At 39.2% G+C, this 22,502-nt stretch overlaps 1 non-coding gene across 1 annotated transcript; it reads right to left on the reverse strand.

The window, feature by feature from the left end:
- Nucleotides 1–5,762: 5,762 nt before the first annotated feature.
- Nucleotides 5,763–5,867, reverse strand: LOC139033379 (U6 spliceosomal RNA). The gene has a single exon (XR_011485959.1). It is a non-coding gene; the product is annotated as a U6 spliceosomal RNA (small nuclear RNA).
- Nucleotides 5,868–22,502: the final 16,635 nt, after the last annotated feature.

A 22,502-nucleotide genomic window follows, 5' to 3' on the forward strand; every position in this document is an offset into this window, starting at 1 on the left:
AGTGATTCCTCCTACACTTTCCAGCTTTTGGGGGCACATTTTCTCAGACCTCTGACCCAAACTATGGGGTTCCTTGGATTTTTTTTCTCCTTGTACTGTCTACAGTAGCTGTGCTAGAGACTTTCTTTCTGATCAGTGTTGGGACAGAATGTAGGTAAAAATTTGGTAACTTACCCCTGTATGAGTCACTTCCTAAAGTTTTTACTTCTCTTCTCAATTCACCTCCTTTGCTTACTTTTCAGGATTCTCAAGTAGTTGCTTGTTGCGTCCTGTTTTTTCCCCCAGAAATTTTAGTTGTTTGAAGTGGAAGAGAGAGATTGTAGTGGGCTTACTCTTTTCTTGTCTGGTACCAGAAATTGGTACATCCACAGTTTCTTTTAGTGAAAGTCTGTGAGTGGTAAATTACTTCTTTGTATGTCTGTAAATGTCTCTATTTTGCCTTTACAATGGTAATTTACCTAGGTATAAAATCCTACGTTATTAATAATTTCCCTTTTTCAATTTGAAAATATCATTCCACTGTCTTCTGGTACCAGTTGTTGGCTCATGCAAAGTCTTATGGTATTCTGATTTTCATTTCTTAGTGGTTTTTTTCTCTTGTGACTTTCAAGATCCCCTTTATCATTAATGTTTTTCAGCTTCACTTCAATGTGTCAAGAAAAAATACCCACAAACTTCCAAAATTCTCCCTAGAGGGCAGTATTGCTCCTGTTGAACCTGTGCTCTTTTGAGATAATTGTCACTTGAGTTGTTGGCCAGACACTGGCTAGGTTGTGAGATCTGGGCTGTAGATCTGCAGTTTCTCATGGTCTCAAAAGCTAGACTAATTCCCCCTTTATAGATAAAATAACATGAATTCCAAAATTTCAGAGTAAGAGTTGTATCTATAGACCACATAATCCTCATTTCTGGGTTTATAGCCTATTAATCCCTATTTAACTGACTCATGGAAATCTGCAGCTTTCACTAAGCTTTTGGCTAACTTCCTTCAGTCCTTAATTGCTTTGTATTTCTTTATTCCTTTTAAGGTGTTTAAATATATTTCAGAGTAACTTAAAGCCACTTAAGGCTATCTCATTGGATCATTTGCCTTCCTTCCTTCCTTCCCCCAACTATCCATTCATTTATGTAACATTAATTGAGTTACTATGCCAGTTTCTATACTACATCAGGGAACAGAGATAAATAAAACCCATACCCTTTTCTCAAGGTTAGCCTCTTTAGTTAGTTCAGTTCAGTCGCTCAGTCATGTAAGAGTCTTTGCAACTCCAGGAACTACAGCACGCCAGGCTTCCCTATCCATCACCAACTCCTGGAGCTTGCTCAAACTCATGTCCATTGAGTCGGTGATGCCATCCAACCATCTCATCTTCTGTCATCCCCTTCTCCTCCTGCCTTCAATCTTTCCCAGCATCAGGGTCTTTTCTAAGGAGTCAGTTCTTCACATTAGGTAGCCAAAGTATTGGAGTTTCAGCTTTAGCCTCTTCAGTACATCATTAAATCCAGATAAAAATTTCATGATGTAAAAGAGTGTTTTAAGGAACATGTGAAGCTGTGCCAGAAAGGTCTTTGATTTAAATAACAATTTCTTTCTTGGTGGGTATGGTATTTTTAGTCAGGAGAAACTTGTTCCTCAAGCTTTTATAAAGCCAGTACTGCTACTTTATTTAAAATATGTTATAGTAATATTGATCCATGTGCCGGGTGGTTGTGAGATATTTTACAATATTTGCTGTCAATTTTATTCAGCAGAGAAATTGTTACTGGAAATAGTACTTTTGGGAAATGTTATTTTGTCAGGCTGAATTATTCTATAACATGTTGTGTTGAACCTGAAAGTAATCGACAAGTATTCAAAATGAATCCAAAAGACATTTGCTCCTTGGAAGAAAAGCAATGACAAAGCTAGATTAAAAAAAAAAGCGGAGACATTACTTTGCCTACAAGTTCATAGAGTCAAAGCTACGGTTTTTTCAATAGTCATGCACAGATGTGAGAGCTGGACGATAAAAAAGGCTGAGCACCAAAGAATTGACACCTTTGAACTGTAGTGCTGGAGAAGACTCTTGAGAATCCCTTGGACTGCAAGGAGATCAAACCAGTCAATCCTAAAGGAAATCAACCCTGAATATTCATTGGAAGGACTGATGCTGAAGCTGAAACTCCAATATTTTGGCCACCTGATGTGAAGAGCCAACTCATTAGAAAAGACCCTGATGCTGGGAAAGATTGAAGGCAGGAGGAGAAGGGGATGACAGAGGATGAGATGGTTGGATGGCATCACCGACTCAATGGACATGAATTTGAGCAAATTCTGGGAGATAGTGACAGGACAGGGAAGCCTGGCATGCTGCAGTCCATGGGGTTGCAAAGAGTCGGACATGACTGAGCAACTGAACAACAGCAACAAATAACATCATTTCAAGAAAACATTTAATTTTTGAGCAAAAATAATAGAAATATAAATGTGCTTGTATAATTTTACAAATTATTTGTTACTAAATATTCCAAGAAAGAAGTGATTGGTTTAGATTAGGGACCTCTTTATTCATCATAAGATTTGTTCAGAGTTTGGACTTTGAATTTTTATTTAATATGTGAATTAAAAATATGAAGAATCAAACTGTGTATTAACTGTTAAAACTTTTTTTTGAAGTGTAGATATACCTTGTTTGGGGAAATAAACATCATTAGCGAGAAGTAGATAATTTGTATGATAATTTTACCTGAATCAAATGGCTGTTAATTGAATACTATTCCAAAATTTATTATAGAAACCTATACATGAGCAAATTTGTTTTAAACCATAAAGTACTATATTTACAGGAAATATTAAAATTTGTAGTAACAATCTAAAGGAATCTCAGGGCTAAAAGTATCATGAAGTGATTTCATAGACTTAGTTTACTTAAATGAGTAAGGACATAAGAAAAAAAATATGAGTGAATAAATTTTCCCATTGGAAGAGAGGAAGAATGGAAAAGAGATCCCTCATTTTCAGTTTTTCATTCACAATTTAGTGTGCAGTCCTCCAGGGGATAGGACTAGTAGTTCCATTACTGGTAAAAATATTAGGATAAAATCCAGGAAATTGAGGAAAACATTGAAATATTAAAATGGAATTGAAAATATTTATGTATATCCATGATTAACTAGTGTGCTAATTATCTATTATACATAACAATATTTCTACCAACTTAGAGGCTTAATGCAAGATACATTTATTATATTACACTTTTTGTGGGTCAGGAGTCTGGGCATAGCTTAGCTGGATGCCCTGCTTCAGGGACTAAAAAGCTGCAATCAAGGTGTTAGCCAGGGCTGCGGTCACATCTGCTTCCAACCTCACATGTTTGTTGGCAGCCTTTCAATCTTTGTAGGCTGCTGGACTGAGGGCCTCAGTTTCTTGCTGGCTCTCAGCCAAAGGCTGCTCTTAGTTCCTTACCCAAGTGGCCTTCTCCAAAAGCAGCTCACAACATGGCAGCTGGCTTCTTTAAAACCAGCAAGGGAGATAGTGTCTTTGCAAGACTGGTGTTAGCCATACATGCTATAGTCATATATGTACATATATATGATCATGTGCATCCTTTCACCTTTGGCACATACTACTGACCAGAAGCAAGTCATAGTTCTTCCCACTTTTGGGAGGAGGTAGGTACATAAAGGTATGAACACCAGAAGACAGGGATCATAGTGGTCACCGTAAAGTCTGTCTGCCACAATATGTATTTTTTTTTTAGGTCTGTCCATTAAAATGACCTAAAAGCAATGTCACCTCAGTACTAACAAACACTCCCTCGTGCTCAGGTTGTAGCCTCTAAAGACCATTCCCCTTAAAGGGAAGCTGGGTCCTTTTGGAGAAAGAGTTTTTTCCAGGGCTGGGACAGGGAAAGCACAAGGAGATCTAGGGACATCTTTTATGCTCACAATCCATAATGTTCTCAAAAATCAGTGAGGTTATGTTCCACTGGCCACAGTCATAACATTTAGAACATTATAAAGACTAATGGTGGCAATTAAAGGAAACAAATGAATTCTGTGAAAACCCATTATTTAATAATGATGTTCAAAATAGAGAAACTAAACAAACCCAGAAGGTGGTAGGTTGCTCTGAACAACTGTAGGACCATCTCTTCAATAGTCAACATCATAACAAAAGATACCTAAAAATTAAATGCTATGGGTGGTCCTTGAACAGATCATGATTTGGATGAAACAAATGATAAGGGCATTTTTATGTTATTTGGGAAATTTTTAATATGGTTTAGGTATTTGATGAAATGGAAAGATGGAGTTGGTTGACTTAAAAAAGGAGGTTATAAAATAGCATGTACACTGTGATCCATCCTTGCAAAAAGTACACACACATACATACACATAATAGTGTAGGAAAACCTCTTGAAGTACAGGTACTGAGGTGTTAACAATGGTGGATCTCTGTGACGGGTGGCGGGGGGGTGTTTATGAATTTCTTCTTATTTCTGAAACAAATAACCACAAATTAGTAGCTTAAAACAATACAAACTTATTTTCTTATAGGTTTTGAGGCCTTCTGATTCTCCTCCTTCCCTTTTCTAAGAATCCTTGTGATTACATTGAGCGCACATGGATCATTCAAGGTAATCTCTCCATCTCAAGATCTTTCACTTAGAAAGATAGAGTGGGAGGGAGGCTCAAGAGGTAGGGAATTTATGTACGCATATAGCTGATTCATGTTGTTGTATAGCAGAAATCAACCAACATTGTGAAGCAATTATCCTCTGATTAAAAAAAAATCCTTCACTTAGTCACATCTGCAGAATCCCTTTTGCCATGTAAATGGTTCCAGGGATAAGGTCATGGACATCTTTGAGGAGGGCCATGATTCTGTCTGCCACAGAGTATGTTTTTACTTTTTATTTTTGTGTCTAGATTTTGTAATTTTATATAACATGTATGTGTTACTTAAAATGTGTAAGTAAAGGCACTTACCTGGTGGTCCAGGGGTTAAGACTCCATGCTCCCAAGCAGAGGGCGCAAGTTAGATCCCTGGTGGGGAAACTAAGACCCCACATGCACCACGGTGCAGCGGAAAAAAGAAACAAAATTAAAAAAAAATAAAATATGTAAATTAAAAGTAGAAAAATGTTATAGTTTAATTTCAAGTCACAGGAATTGTGGTTATTTATAAACTTTACCTGGCTCCATGTGAAGTTTGAGCTTTGCATCCATTTATTTTCTTACTTTTTGTTTATACCAAATCATAAAATTCAAGTTCACAATTCCATGTTGCTAGAAATTGCAGCAAGTGTTTGGTAGCTGGGTCAGAGACTTCTGTATATTGGACTGAACGAGGAGCCATGAATCGAGAAGTCATTTCTTCCATTTGTTGTCTCCCCCGGCCACTAACGGGTGAAGTATCAAACCCAAATTCTGTAAGGATGAATGTTTCGCCTTAGGAGAGTGGGTCTCCCTGGGGGCAGTGCCATCAAGGGTATACTTTGAAAACACATGGGGCTATTTTGGTTGTTACAGTGATTGACAGGAATCCCCTGGCAGGGATCTCCTGGCAGTTAGAGGGCAGGAGCCAAGAATGTCATGTGTCCTTCAGTGTCTATGACATTTGTACAGGGATGAACGTTCCTCTGTTTTACATAATTTTCAAACGTCCCTCTAGCCATCCATGTGTATGAAAAAACTATCTGTGGTCGTCCAAGCCTAAGCCTAACCTCATTTACATGTAAAGTTAAAGTACTTTCTTTCTTTTTCTAAAATTCACTTTTAAAAATATGGTATGCTTTCACAAATGTGCATGTCATTCTGTGCAAGGGCCATGCTTATCCTCTCTGTATAATTCTAATCTTAGTATACTGCTGCTGAAGCGAGCATAACTCAAAGTATTTTTTGAGCAGTTTTAATATCCTGGAATTTTCCAGGAACGGAACTACTGTGTAAATTGAAAGGAGTATGTGTTGTTTTGTTTGGAACCTTACCAAGAATGGTTTAATATTTTAGAAAATCACACCAATGACATCAATGCCATTTATGGGCTGTGCTGGATATCTTCCATTGCCCTTCCAGATTCACTCCACCCTCTCTGCCTCACTGTGCCCTGGGAAAGGATTGGATCAATAGATTTCCTTGCCCTCTGGCTTCTGGGTAGGTTCACTCATTCGAGAGCATGGGCAGGAGATCTGGAAGGCAAAAGGAGAGTGAGATATGCCACTTGAAAGGACCACTAGAAACGAGATGTTATCTAATCCATGGAAGCATAAAGTTGGATATGACACCAGTATTCTGTTTGAAAATGATAATGTTATATATACGATTGAATCCAGGCTAGTCAGAAGGCACCAGTAAACTGCCTGGAGAGGTGTTTTAAACTCCTGTGGTTTTATCCTATCAATTTATTTCTCACTTAATCCACATTTATGGCTTCCCCCAGAGTTCTCTATGACTGGTTAACAGGGAAAAAACACAGGCCTGGTTTTTGCACAGTTTGCTGGCACCAGCTTAAGGCAGAAGGTATTTCTAGGGGCAAAACTTCAGACAGTACATCTTACTGTTCACTTCAAGTGGGAGGAGAGATGGCCTCTTTTCTCTCTGGGCACAGTATAATTGGGAGACACAATCTGACACAGCCCGGAGTGTCCCTGCTTGTTCTTGCTGTAGGTGCCAGGAATGCAAGGCCCTGACCACTTTACCCGACTCAGTTCTCTGGGCTGTATGTGCAAGGAGCTGCCTTGAGGGAGGAGGTGATATTTCCTTCTGGGTAAAAAGCAAGCTTGCTACAAAAGATGTCAATTCCCCAAGGCCAGTGTCCTTTGGCTGCGATGCAGACATGAATTGTGTACATAGTATGTCCTCCTGGCCCCTCTGCATGGCCTCTTTTTTGGGCTTGGGGCTGTGGGGAACCCACACAAATATGCTGATGGTGCTGCTACTGCTTACTGTGCTGCTGGCATCCAGGAAATGGTAACAGACTAACTTGTTAGCTTGTAAATAGGAGAAATCCCATACCCTGACAAATATTTGTTAAATACTTCGCTGTTGGCTTTATAAACCTTTTGCAAATTATGTGACATGACCCTGATTTTGCATTGAGTGTTGCAACTCAGAGTTCTTCCTCTGTTGCTTTGGTGCCTTAGGGGAAAATGTTGCCACTTCTATGTTTGAATGTCTTATTTTTTTTCTGTATTCAGGCAAAACTCCCTTGGCAGAAGTGTCACTGCATATCTGTTGAAAAAGAACAGGTACATTTTAATGAATTCATGAAACCATTTGACAAAGTTTCATAGCAAACAATACTAAGGACTAGGAGTGAATGGATTGCTAATATTGTAAATCAGAAATTCAAATATTTGTTGTTAGATTTTTTTCTATTTACACCGTAGATGGATAACATTACATGTTCCTATTCCAATTGTTTGTAATTTTTTTTTGCCCCTTTCCTTTCTATAGTAAGTTTAATCTTCTTAGAATTGTCCTTATTTCTCATAGCTCTGAATAATGAAATTTCAGCATTTAGTCTGAAAAAACCATGGGCCCTCCTAACTGCTGTTGTAAGAAATCCCAGCAACAGAATAAGAAGACAATATTCTGGTTTCTTAAGATGTCCTTAAGATGTTATATCTAACAAAGGGGTCTTGTAAGATATCTGGAACTGAGAACTTACGGCTTATTCTGTGAAAGTAACCTTGGCCTTTAAAAGCCTGTTTTTTTTTTGTTTGTATTATTTAGTAATATGTTTCCCTGGTAATGCTATTTAAATCTACATCTCCATGTCCTAAAAGCTATGAATACCTATGAGTTGGTTTTAATAGCCAAGTGAAATGAATATTTATGTACACACACAAACGTGTATGCAAATATTTATAGCATCATTATCAAAAACTGGAAACAACCAGATGTCCTTCAGCAGGTGAATGGATAAACAAACTGGTTGCTGTTGCTGTTTAGTTGCTAAGTCATGTCTGACTCTTTGTGACCCCATGGACTGTAGCCCACCAGGTTCTTCTGTTCATGGGATTTCCCAGGCAAGAATACTGGAGTGGGTTGCCATTTCCTTCTCCAGGGGATCTTTCCGACCCAAGGATCGAACCCATATCTCCTGCTTGGCAGGCAGATTCTTTACCACTTTTGCCACCTGGGAAACCCGTAAACAAACCGGTGCATGCATACAATGGAATACTAGTCAGTAATAAGAAGTAAAGATCTATTGATTCACTCAGCAAAATGAATGAATCTTTTTGTGGTAAAGTAGGCATAACATAAGCATTGATGAATCTTAATTCATTTTGCCAAGCAAAATGGGTCCAAAGACCCGAAAGTACTATATGATTCTATTGATATGGCTTTTTGTTGTTGTTGTTGTTGCACTGGGTCTTGGTTGCTGTACAAGGGTTTTTTTCTGTAACTGTGGAGAGTGGAGGCTACTCTCCAGTTGTGATGCTTGGGCTTCTCATTGCAGTGGCCTCTTCTGTTGCCAAGCATGGGCTCCAGGGCATACCGGCTTCAGTAGTTGCAGCACTTGGGCTCAGCAGTTGTGGTTCACAGGCTTAGTTGCCCCATGGCATGTGGGATCTTCCCAGACCAGGGATCAAACCTGTGTCCCCTGCATTGGCAGGCAGATTCCCATCCACTGTACCACCAGGGAAGTCCTCATATGGCATTTTGAAAAAGGCAAAACTAAAGATATGTGTATTAGTTTCCTATCGCTTCTATAAAAATTTAACACAAATTTGTTCTCTTACAATTCTGGAGGCCAGAAATTCTGGAATCCGTTTCACTAGGCTAAATAAAGTCAAGCTGTTGTAGGGCTGGTTTCTTCTTGAACCTCTAGAGGAGAATTCATTTTCCACGACTTTTCTAGCTTCCGGAGGCAGCCTGTTTTCCTCAGCTTGTGACTCCTTCCTCACATCACTCCAACCTTTTGCTTCCATTCTCAGGTCTCCTACTATCTCCTTTGACTTTCATGCTGCCCTCTTTTTTTTTTTTTTTCTTGCTGCCCTCTTTAAGGACCCTTGTGATTACATTTAGGACCCACCTGGATAATCCAGGGTAGTCTGTCAATCACGAGATTTTAATTTAGTCACATCTGTAAAATCCCCTTTGTCATATGATATAATATTCAATAGTTGTGGGGATTAGGACATGGATATCTTTCCATGTCACTATTTTATTTATTTATTTATTGCTGCACTGGGTCTTTGTTGCTGCACACAGGGTTTCTCTAGTTTTGGCAAGCAGGGGCTACCCTTCGTTGCATTGCACGGGCTTCTTATTGAGGTAGCTTTTCTTGTTGTGGAGCATGGGCTCTAGGGCTCGGGCTTCAGTAGTTGTGGCACCTGGTCTCAGTAGTTGTATCTCACAGGCTCTAGAGCTCTGGCTCAGTAGTTGTGGCACACAGGCTTAGTTGCCCTGTGGCATGTGGAACCTCCCCAGACCAGGGATCAAACCCATGTCCCGTGTACTGGCAGGCAGATTTTTTACCACTGAGCCACCAAGGAAGCCCAGTCTATTAATGTATTTTCATCTTTCATTTATCTTAATTTGCATTTGTTTTATGTATTTCTACTTCATTTACACGAATCATTTTGTGCTTCATTTAATAATAGTTAATACTACTATATTTCATATTTGAAAGTTGCTAAGAGAGTCGATCTTAAAAGTTCTCATCACAAGAAAAAATTTGTAACTATGTATAGTGATGGATGTTAACTAGACTTATTGTGGTGATCATTTTGCAATATGTACTTATATTGAGTCATTATGTTATATACCTGACACTAGTATAATAATGTTTGTCAATTATACCTCAATATATGTGTTTTTAAAAGCCCATGTTTTAACTAATGTAAGACTGTCAACAAAAAGAACTATACATAAATACTGTTCTCTAGTTGGTAAATAGATACAGAAATATAGATAGGTCTATATATGTAAGATAGTATACTTAGATATATTTTCCGGCTCTGGCTGCTGAAATGACCTAGAAACAGTTACACCCCAACAGTAGGAAGCACACCGCGCATCCAGATCTTTGTTTCTAAACACCATTCTCCCATAAATGGAATCAGGGCTCCTTGAAGAAATGGCTAATTCTAGGCACTGGGGCAGGAAGATACAAAATGAGTTCAAAACATTTGGTGGGACCAGAGGGGAAAAAAACAATGGGACCCTACACTTGTTCTTTTTAGACCCCTGCTATGAATCATACACTGTGATGTATTTTTTTAATATTTATTTTTATTTATTTATTTGGCTGTGCCAGGTCTTAGTTGCAGCATGTGGGATCTTTAGTTGCAGCATGCAAACTCTTAGTTGTAGCATGTGGGATCTAGTTCCCTGAGACCAGGGATTGAACCTGGACCCCTGCATTGGGAGTGTGGAATCTTAGCCACTGGACCACCAGAGAAGTCCCTGTGAGGTATATTTTGACTTTCATACCCTTGCTATATATGGCGTGTGCTTTCCCTGTAATAAACTGTACATTTGTAAGTTTTTCTCATTTTAGGGTCCTGTGATTACAGGACACAAAGTGATGCAGTTTTTTTTTTCAGGTTGTATTCCATTACAAGTTATTACAAGGTTTTGAATATGATTCCCTGTTGTTTAGTTACTAAGTCATGTCCAACTCTTTGCAACCCCATGGACTGTAGCCTGCAGGCTCCTCTGTCCTTGGAATTTTCCAGGCAGGAATACTGGAGTGGGTTGCCATTTCCTCCTCCAGGGGATCCTCCCAACATAAATCTTTGTTACTTATCTATTTTATGTATAATAGTTTGTATCTGTTTGTATTTAGAAAAGGCAGAGGAACCAGAGATCAAATTGCCAACATCCGTTGGATCATTGAAAAAGCAAGAGAGTTCCAGAAAAACATGTACTTCTGCTTTATTGAAGCAATAGTTAGAACTGGACATGGAACAACAGACTGGTTCCAAATCAGGAAAGGAGTACGTCAAGGCTGTATATTGTCACCCTGCTAATTTAACTTATATGCAGAGTACATCATGATAAACGCTGGGCTGCGTTTATACATGTCTTATACGTAGGTTTTTAAACCATTTTGAGTTTATATTTGTATATGGTATGAGGGAGTTTTCTAATTTCTTTATTTACATGTAGCTGTCCAGCTTTCTCTGCACCACTTGTTTTAGAGGTTCTCTTTTCTCCATTGTATAGTCTTGCCTTCTTTGTCATAGATTAATTACCCTGTAGTGTGTGGGTTTATTTCTAGGCTCTCTATTCTGTTCCATTGATCTATATATATGTCTGCTTTTTTGCCAAGACCACACTATTTGGTTACTGTAGTTTTGTACTATAGTCTAAAGTCTGTGAGGGTTATGCCTCCAGCTTTGTTCTGTTTTGGTGGGGAACAGGCACTGCACAGTGTGGCATGTAGGATCTTAGTTCCCTGATCAGGGATCGAACCCGTGCCCCCTGCAGTGGAAGGGTGGAGTCTTAACCACTGGACTGCCAGGGAAGTCCTCATCTTTGTTCTTTTTCCTCCGACTTGGCAGAATTGCCTCTGAAAAGGTAATTCTGGGCCTTTTGTGGTTCCATATAACTTTAAGGTTTAGTTTTTCTATTTCTTTGGAAAATGTCATGAGTATTTTGACATGGATTGCATTAAATCTGTAGATTGCTTTGAGGTAGTGTGGCCATTTTAACAGTGTTAATTCTTCCAATCCAAGAGCATGGAATATCTTTCCATTTCTTTGAATCATCTTCAGTTTCCTTTATCAGTGTTTTATCTTTCTCAGTGTATAAGTCTTTCACCTCCTTGGTTAAGTTTATTGGTAGGTATTTGATTTTTTTAAATGTGATTTTAATTCTGATTTTTTTACTTTCTTTTTGACACTTCATTATTAGTGTAAAGAAATGCAGCAGATTTCTGTGTATTAATTTTTTATCTTGCTTTCTTGCTAAATTCATTTGTTAGCTCTAATAGATTTTGTGTGGAGACTTTAGGGTTCTCTCTACATATATCATGGCATCTGCAAATAGTGACAGTTTTACTTGTTTCCTTCCAATTTGGATACCTTTAGTTTCTTTTTCTTTCCTGATTGTTGTAGCTGGAACTTCCAATACTATGCTGAAAAGAAGTGGCAAGAGTGGGCATCCTTGTGTTGTTCCTGAACTTAGCAGGAAGACTTTCAGCTTTTCACTGATGAGTATTATGTTGGCTGTGGGTTTGCTGTAAATGGCTTTTCTTATGTTCCCTCTATACCCACTTTGGTGAGAATTTTTATCATGAATGGATGTTGAATTTTGTCAAATGCTTTTTCTGCATCTGTTGAGATGATCATGTGATTTTTGTCTTTCCTTTTGTTAATGTGCTATATCACATTGTTGAATTCATTTTGCTAATATTTTTGAGGATTTTTGCATCTGTATTCATAAAAGATACTGGCCTGTAATTTTTTTTTGTAGTGTGTTTGTCTGATTTTGGTATCAGAGTGATGTTGTCTTCATGATGTGAATTTGGCAATGTTTCCCACTCTTCAGTTATTTTGCAATCATTTGATAAAGGTAGGTATAAGTTATTCTCTGTATGTTTGGTAGAATTCCTCAGTGAAGCCGTCCGTCTTGGACTTTTGTTTGCAGGATATTAATCATATTGTTTAGTGTTTCTCTATCCTTCTATGTATAAATTTCTTTTTAAATTCAGTGTCATTTTTTTCCCCCACCAGTGTCATTTTTTAAATGTCAAATTCTACTAATGTTTTTCATATTAGATTTTTCTTAATTTGTATTTGTTTTATGTATTTCCTCTTCCTTTACATTAATCTTTTTGTTTCATCTTGTGCTTCATTTAAATTATATAAAATTGACCTTTAATTCAATTTGTGAATACTAATTTTTAATAAGGGAGTAGATTCCATTTATATTTATGATGATCACTAATACATTTGTTTTATTATTCATTTCATTTTTCTATGCTACTTTGTTTTCTCATCATTTTTTGGTGGCACAGTGGTAAAAAATCCACCTGTCAATGCAGGAGACACAGGAGATGTGAGTTTGATCCCTGGGTCGGAAAGATCCCCTAGAGAAGGAAATGGCAACCCACTCTAGTATTCTTGCCTGGAAAACCCCATGGACAGAGGAGACTGGCAGGCTACAGTCCATGAGGTCATAAAGAGTTGGATATGACTTAGCGATTGAGCATGTGCATGATTGTTTTTTATTTGCTTTGTGATTTTTACATTTTTACATTGTGATTTTACATTTATTTCCTCTGTTTCTTTGGAAGGCCTATATGTTCCTTTTGATACTGGTAAGCTTGACTTTTTTTTTTTTTTGGTGCCACCATGTAGCTTGTGAGATCTTAGTTCTCTGACCACAGATTGAACCCTAGGTCCTCAACAGTGAGACCGTGGAGTCCTAACCACTGGACCGTCAGGGAATTCCCTGGTAACTGTGACTTTTAAGTTTTCCAGAAGCATTCTTTGGGTCTATGGAATGTCATGTACCCTGTATTGTAATAACAAGAAAGTTCTCCGTGACTGTTAGTGTCACTTCAGAAGAACTCTGGAGGCAGCTTTTTGAAGAAGTTCCTTGTAGCCAAGGATAATTTGGGATAATTTGAACATCAGTAAAAATAATTGCATCAGGGAATTCCCTCACAGTCTAGTGATTAGGACTCTGAGCTCTCACTGTTGTGGGCCTGGGTTCAATCCCTGGTCAGGGAACTAAGATCCTGCAGCCTAGGTGCACCGTAGCTTTAAAAAAAAAGAATTGCAATGAATCGAGACACATTGAATATGTTTGAATCATGAGTTTATAAGACTACCAAACAAACTTATTTTTGCCTTTAAAAAAACCTGATTATGGTAGTTGACTTTTAAAATAGTGGGATAAAGAGTTTGGGAGATACTCTCCTCAGTGAAATAACCATTTAACTGGTAAAAATTATTTTAAAAAGTCAATCATTTTAAGTATCTGGAATTTGTTTTAAGGATATACAGCAAATAGAGAAGCATTTATTCAAAAAAATCTACAGACCTTAGTGATGGACAGGGAAGCCTGGTGTACTATAGTCCACGGGGTTGCAAAGAGTCAGACACGGCTGAGCAACTGAACTGAACTGAACTGAAGAACAATGAGAGTCCATAGCATTTGAGCCAAGGACTGCTTCCCATCCCCCAGCTCAATATGATGGAGGCTCTGCTCTTAGAACTCTTAGAAAATAGAACCAGAAAGATGAGGCCCCATTCCCTTACATCTCCTGGTCTAGAGCTTTGGTTTCACTCCAGGGAGGCAGGCCAGCGCCACCTCTCATCACAGCCAGCTGTGTTGCAGAAGGTATACATCCAGGAAGGGGCAGGGCAGAGGACTGGCGATCTCTCCCCTTCCAAGTTTCCACGATAGGACGGAAGGTCTGCACACGTGTGGCAGGCTGTGTAGTACTGGGTTCCATCATTCCTGCTCACAGGGCAAAGTTTCCATATCAGGAAGAGCGAGATGATAAGATGAGGGGCTATAATCCCTGCCCACTTACCCTCCTCCAGAGCAGACATGTCAGTCTGGGAGAAGTGGGCCACCAGCCTCCTCTTCCCTCAGCTCAAGCAGAGGAATACAGAGGTCCCTTAGAACTTAGAATAGTGTCTGTCACACAGTGTGAGTTTGTGTGTGTGAGAAAGACAGTTTGGCAGAGCACACAGATCTTTTCAGTTACAGTCTTTTTCCCCCAGAAGTCGAGCTGTTGCTCCATTTTCTTCTGAAAACCAATGTTGTAGAGAAGTCTGAAACCAAACTGGCTTTGTCGGCTTCGAGCACAGTGGTTAAGAGCTCTTGTCAGACTGCCTCGCTTTGTGTCCTGGCTCTAACTTGCCCGGAATGTGCGACCTTGGGCAAGTGACTTGACCTCTCTGATCCTCTCTGATCCTTACTGTTGTCCTCTGTAAAGTGGGGCAGCTCCAGACCTCCCTGTCATGGACCCTTTGGATCTGTTAAGCCAGACCATCCTTCCTCTCTTTTCTTTGTCTGTTTCATCTCACTCTAACCTTTTAGTTCTGGTGGGACTTCTAGTCATAGTACCCGCAGCCCCTGCTTGAATATCTTACTCCATCCTCTTGGCCACCGTCATGGATCCAAGGGTGAGCATAGAGCATAAACAACCGGTGTCCTTCTGTGGGGAAACAAGAAGAGGGAGTCATCTTCTTCTGGGGAAGCTGAGCTGGGACACTGTGAGCCCAGAGCTGCCTGTGTGCATCTGGGGGAAGGCTGCCTGCTCCCACGCGCAATGACAGAGCTGAGGCAGCTGGAGGGCAGAGGGATCCTGACAAGATGGTCTGAGTTGCTGAATCCAGTCCACTTAACAGCCACCACCACCATTTTATTGGAAGGCTATGAGGGTTAAATGAGAGAATTCATGGCAAGTACCATGTAGTGTGTGGAACTCAGGCCCTCCACTAATGATGACTTGTTTCTCCTCCCTGAGTGATGGCAGGGCTTCCTTCCACCACCTGCCCCTTATTAAACATTGTTGCCAAATGTCTCTGTGGGCAGGTAGTTAATTTTCTGTGAACCATGGCAAGTTCTTTCAGTCCACAGATACAGATCTTCCTCCAGTTTAGGAAGACCTTCTTCTCAAAGAGCTTTCATCATATGCCTTGGTGGGAACAACGAGTCCCTGGGTGCTGGGGCTGACGCTCTGTTCTGCCTATCTTTATCTTTGTCCTCCTCTGCCTGATGAGTTCCTGGAGGCGTGGACGTGGTTGGCAGTGTTAATCTCAGTAGCGGTTGACTTCTTCCTTGTTCTACCCCCAACTCCCCGGGGCCACAGAAGGCCCAGGCGGCAGAACTCCCTGCTTGCATAAAGCCAGCTCCTTTATGCTGGGTGGTTCTGGATAATGGGCTTCTGCTGTTTCCCTGGGCCAGGGCTGCTGTCTTTCTAGCAGCAGTACCAGCAGGTACCTGCCATACACTACTTCTCAGTGACAGACTTCAGGCAAAGTTATGGGGACGAGGGCAACTATGCAGGTTCCACAGACCCCTGATGTGCAGGCCTAGCCTGGGCGCTAGTAGGAAATGCAGAATCTCAGGCCCCAAACTGGACTCACTGTGTCACAGGGAGCCTTTCTCACAACATTCCCAGGCGATTTGTGTGCCCATTTCAGAAGCTTGGCTCCAGAGCACAGGCTACTTTAACCCTTTTATTCATAGTCCTTTTTTTTGGAGTGGGGAGATCTACTCACAAGTCATTCTTCATAGCAAAATCCTTCCCAGACTCCTCACCAGACCACATCATGTCATGTTCTTTTTACTGCTTACTTCATCTTCATGTGAAATTTCCCTTAATGTCACTACCATAAAGTGGGGGCTCTTTTGCCAAGGACTAGGAATCTTATATGCATAATTCACACTTTATTGAAACTTTAATTTTACTAGGTCAGATTCCTGCTGTGTCCTTGGCTCGCCTCACCTTTTGGAGAATTACGAAACTTTCCACATTTCTGCCAGATGCTTCTTCCTGTTTTGTTCTCAGTTTGGGCTGTTTGTTTCTATTTGCTTGATGTTTGTATGCAAAAACAATCAAAAAACATTTGTGGTTTATGTAAACACAGAGCACAATTCAAATTTGTTCCATATGAGATTCTCTGACTAATAATTCTAATGTCCTGTAGTTGCTCTAAGGTTAAGGTTGAATTATCATTTCTTTTTAGCATATTTATTGAATGTGTTTTGGGGTTAAAGGTCATTATGTCATTAAAAAGAAGTCTTTGTTCAAAATGTGGAAAATTTTTCAAGAGCTGCTTTAACAAATGTTGCTAGCTGAAAGGTCATTCTGTAAGATAGTTATGTTCTTGGCAAAAATTTAAAAGCACAAGCACATCAAGTGTTGGCCAAGGAATGGGGAACTGGGAATTCTCTTCTGCTGGAGAGAATGTATATTAGTACAGTCATTTTGGAAAGTAATACTGAAAATGTGCCACATCCAGCAATTTTACTTCTTTGATACTCCAAGAGAAAGTTTTTATAAATGTGGGCAAAGAGGTATTAAAGGATGTACTAGAATTTCTTAAAGTACTATTGGTGTGGGCCACTTGTTTATGTATCACCTGAGCTCCTGGTTAAACTGCAAATTCCTCAGCTGTATACTGTACCTACTAAATATAAGAATTTCTAGGAATTGAGGCCCAGGAATTCACATCTTTAACAATGTGTTCCCTTCCAAATTTGAAAGGCATTGCTGTTTTCCTAATATGTAGTCTAATTTTATTTCTTTCAGTGCTTTTTCTTTTTGTTCTGAAAATAAGTGGTATTTTATGGTCCACAGAAAAGTGAGAAAAGAAGCACCTAGTATCTGTAATGCTTGCCCTTCTCCAAAGATTCTTTGAAATTTGAAGGTAATTTTTTTCCTTCTATGTTTATGTATGTTTATTTTTTAAACTTGCTACGGAAAATTTCAAATATGTACACAAAGAGAATAATGCATCATGTACCCATGTGCCCATCATACAGCTTCAACGATTGTCTGCTCAACTGCAATTTTCTTTCAATTCTGTCCACCGCTCAACCTCAACCTCTTTTCCACTCACCCTCTTTGAAGGCCATCTCTGACAGCATATTATTTTATCTGTAAATATTTTGATAATGGTATCTCTAAAAGATAAGGACTCAAAGATATGATCACACCATCTTTACACCTAAACCAGATTAACAATAATTTGTTTATGTCAGCATTTATCTGGTTAGTGTTGATAGCAATCCAGTCAGTGTTCACATTTCTCTAATTGTCTAATTTTTTTATACTTACTTGACTTAAGTTTCGGATGAAAGTTCATAACTTCAATTGACTGAGGTATCTTTTGTCACTTTTCTCATCTGTTGGTTTCCCCTCCAATGTTTTTTGCCTTATAATTTATTTATTGAAGAAAGAAGATCCCATAGTGTTTCCCACCATCTAGATTTTGTCAATTACATCCCTGTTGTTTCATTGGTATGTTTCTCTGTTCTTTTATTTCCTGTAAATTGGCAGAGAGAGCTAGTGGGTTGATTAGGTTCAGGTTTCATTTTTTTTCACCAATGCACTATGTATTTCCATCATGAGGCATATGTCTGGTTGTTACTCTGGTTAGCAGCTATTGATGATCATTGCTCAGATCCATTGATTTATTAGTGGTTGCAAAATGGTGATATTCTATCAAGTCTTCTTCATATGTTGTAGGGATACTTCTTCAGTTCAGTTCAGTTCAGTCGCTCAGTCATGTCCAACTCCTTGTGACCCCATGGACTACAGCACACCAGGCTTCCCTGTCCATCACCAACTCCTGGAGTTTACTCAAACTCATGTCCATTGAGTGGGTGATGCCATCCAACCATCTCATCCTCTGTCATCCCTTTCTCCTCCCGCCTTCAATCTTTCCCAGCATCAGGGTCTTTTCAAATGAGTCAGTTCTTCGCATCAGGTAGCCAAAGTATTGGAGTTTCAGCTTCAGCATCAGTCCTTCCAATGAATATTCAGGACTGATTTCCTTTAGGATGGACTGGTTGGATCTCCTTGCAGTCCAAGGGATTCTCAAGAGTCTTCTCCAATACCACAGTTCAAAAGCATCAATTCTTTGGCACTCAGCTTTCTTTATGGTCCAACTCTCACATCCATACATGACTACTAGAAAAACCATAGCTTTGACTAGACAGAACTTTGTTGGCAAAGTAATGTCTCTGCTTTTTAATATGCTGTCTAGGTTGGTCATAACTTTTCTTCCAAGGAGCAAGCGTCTTTTAATTTCATGGCTGCAGTCACCATCTGCAGTGATTCTGGAGCCCCCAAAATAAAGTCTGTCACTGTTTCCATTGTTTTCCCATCTATTTGCCATGAAGTGATGGGACCAGATGCCCATGATCTTAGTTTTCTGAATGTTGAATTTTAAGCCAACTTTTTCACTCTCCTCTTTCACTTTCATCAAGAGGCTCTTTAGTTCTTCTTCACTTTCTGCCACAAGGGTGGTGTCATCTGCATATCTGAGGTTATTGATATTTCTCCTGGCAATCTTGATTCCAGCTTGTGCTTCATCCAGCCCAGCATTTCTCATGATGTACTCTGCATATAAGTTAAATAAGCAGGGTGACAATATACAGCCTTGATGTACTCCTTTCCCGATTTGGAACCAGTCTGTTGTTCCATGTCTAGTTCTAACTATTGCTTCCTGACCTGCATACAGATTTCTCAAGAGGTAGGTCAGGTGGTCTGGTATTCCCATCTCTTTCAGAATTTTCACAGTTTGTTGTGATTCACACAGTCAAAGGCTTTGGCATAGTCAATAAAGCAGAAGTAGATGTTTTTCTGGAAATCTCTTGCTTTTTCGATGATTCAACAGATGTTGGCAATTTGATCTCATTTGGTTCCTCTTCCTTTTCTAAATCCACCTTGAACATCTGGAAGTTCATGGTTCATGTACTGTTGAAGCCTGGCTTGGAGAATTTTGAGCATTACTTTGCTAGCATGTGAGATGAATGCAATTGTGTGGTAGTTTGAACATTCTTTGGCATTGCCTTTCTTTGGGATTGGAATGAAAATTGACTTTTTCCAGTCCTGTGGCCACTGCTGAGTTTTCCAAATTTGCTGGAATATTGAGTGCAGCACTTTCACAGCATCATCTTTTAGGATTTGAAATAGCTCAACTGGAATTCCATCACCTCCACTAGCTTTGTTCGTAGTGATGCTTCCTAAGGCCCACTTGACTTCGCATTCCAGGATGTCTGGCTCTAGGTGAGTGATCACACCATCATGATTATCTGGGTCGTGAAGATCTTTTTTATATAGTTCTTCTCTGTATTCTTGCCACCTCTTCTTAATTCTTCTTCTGTTAGGTCCATACCATTTCTGTCCTTTATTGTGCCCATCTTTGCATGAAATGTTCCCTTGGTATCTCTAGTTTTCTTGAAGAGATCTCCAGTCTTTCCCATTCTATTGTTTTCCTCTATTTCTTTACATTGATCACTGAGGAAGGCTTTCTTATTTCTCCTTGCTATTCTTTGGAACTCTGCATTAACATGGTCTACCGGAGAAGGGAAACTTCTATTAAAAGAATATTCCTTTCATCAACTGGTTTTTTTTAACTTGAAGTATAGTTCATACAGGGCTTCCCTAATAGCTCAGTTGGTAAAGAATCTGCCTGCAATGCAGGAGACCCCGGTTTGATTCCTGGGTTGGGAAGATCTGCTGGAGAAGGGATAGGCTACCCACTCCAGTATTCTTGGGCTTCCCTGTGGCTCAGCTGGTAAAGAATCCACCTGCAATTCAGGAGACCTGGGTTCAATCCCTGGGTTGGGAAAATCTCCTGGAGAAGGGAAAGGCTACCCACTCCAGTATTCCGACTATTTCAGTATAGTTCATACAGGATAAATACTTGATCTTTCCTTTTACTAGTTTTTAAAATAATGGTTGGTTCTCTGCATGTGTGCTAAGTTGCTTTAGTCGTGTCTGACTCTTTGTGACCCTATGGATTGTAGCCCACCAGGCTCCTCTATCCATGGGATTCTTCAGGCAAGAATACTGGAGTGGGTTGCCATGCTCTCCTCCAGGGGATCTTCCCAACCCAGGGATCAAACCCATGTCTCTTCTCCTGCATTGGCAGGTGTGTTCTTTACCACTAGTGCCACTTGGGAAGCCTGGTTGGTTCTCTAGTATTCTCCAAAGGTGATCATATTTTAAATATAAAGATATAGTTCACATACTATAAAATTCACCCTTTTAAAGTATACAATTCACTAGTTTCTAGTGTATTCACAAAGTTGTGCAACCATCACCACTAGGTGATCATTTTTAAAAGCCTCAGTATAAACTCAGGGACATATTTGATATATTTTGATCCAAAGCAATTAATTCTTTTAACATTCAATTGTTTTTCATCTTTAGCGAGCTGGAGCCTCTTTAAACTGGCTCCTCAGACCTTCTGACACTTTCTTTTTTTGCTTTCTTTTATGAGAAGATATTGCTGGTTCATCTTGTACTGTTCTGCTCCAGCCCAGGAATCAGTCATTTCTCCCAGAAACCCTGGTTCCTGTAGTGGGAAATTATATATGGAGATCCCAGTTTGGGTGCCTGGGGTGCTCATCATTACTGCTTATTGTTTCTAGACCTCATATATTGATGTTTACCTCTTCAGTAGAGCTAATTTGTTTGCTTTGTCCTGTGATTTATAATCCATGAGGTAGAATTTAGCTATTAGTAATTTTCAGGAATTAAACAGTGTCTTATTCAACTAATGATTTGTGTGAAAAATACTGTTCTAAAACCACCTAATTGTCAGTTAGTGTTTATTTTAAAATTATTTCCCTTGGGTAGGGTGGTTTAAAGATTCAGAGTAAAAATTCTTACTTGGCATTAATTATAGTCAGCTGAATTACAACATGATGCAACATGTTCATGTTAAGTATAACTTAAGTATCAAGTACCAGATAAATGGTAAATTTTTATAGGGCATGCTTAGTTCAATAAAACTAGGTTCTTGCTAGGGGAAAGTAAATGCTTTTTTAACCTTTGGGATATAATATAATGAATTACTACAACTTTATTCAAGAAGGTCTGTATTTCTCATAAGCTAGTAATTTATTGTTTCTTATTTGGATTTCCGTCAGTCAGTGATGAGAAATGAAAAGCAACAGCTTCTTTTTTTCTTTTTTTAACAGCTTCTTTTCTGAATAATCTTTTTCTGAAGAGATGATTGAAAGGCCTTGTATTATTCCTGGCTCAAGGACCCATAAACATGTCAGGGATTTTTAGTTAAGTTATTAAAACACTGTCAAAACCTTGAGTAGCTTTTAACTATCTGATATACATTAACAGCTCTGAAGGAACAAATAAATTTTAGCTCATAACCAAAATCCCTTTGACTGCTTTGAAACCATCTAGTTTGTATTCACAGCATATGCCTTTGAAACGTTCTGCTCTCAATCTCCCTAAATAAAATTTCACTTTATTGTGTGTTTATTTAAGTGAGAAAATGAAAGCACTTGAGAATGTTTGTATTCAGCCATACACAGCCTCCTTATTCTGAGCTCCCTAAGGGAAAGGACCACATCTTTTTACTCCCTGTGCCCAGAATTCTCTAGGTCCCTAATATTAAAACAACAAAAAAAGTATCTATGCAAGAGAGGCTGTAGTAGGTCCCTTAAATGCAAGGTCTCAGGTGCTTAATCACTTAGTGCCTGATTATCAAATGCTTTCAGTGATTTTTAGGTGTCTTCAAGGTCCTACTGTGAATATTTTCACAACCTATATTTTGTGTTTTATACAACATGGAGCAATCTCCTTTTTAAAAAATATATTTATTTATTTTTTTGGCTGTGTTGGGTCTTAGTTGTGGCATGTGGGATCTAGTTCCCTGATCGAACCTGGGCCCCCTGCATTGGGAGCACGGAGTAGCCACTGGGCCACCAGAGAAGTCCCAGCATCGAACCATTGAACAATTTCTGATCTCTGCTGTTCATACTTCCTCTGCGACTTCACTTTTATCACATGAGAATTTTGTATTAAATGTACTTCCAGTAAAATGATTTTTATCGTA

Source organism: Odocoileus virginianus, unplaced genomic scaffold, assembly GCF_023699985.2.
Source record: "Odocoileus virginianus isolate 20LAN1187 ecotype Illinois unplaced genomic scaffold, Ovbor_1.2 Unplaced_Scaffold_4, whole genome shotgun sequence".
Taxonomy (NCBI): domain Eukaryota; kingdom Metazoa; phylum Chordata; class Mammalia; order Artiodactyla; family Cervidae; genus Odocoileus; species Odocoileus virginianus.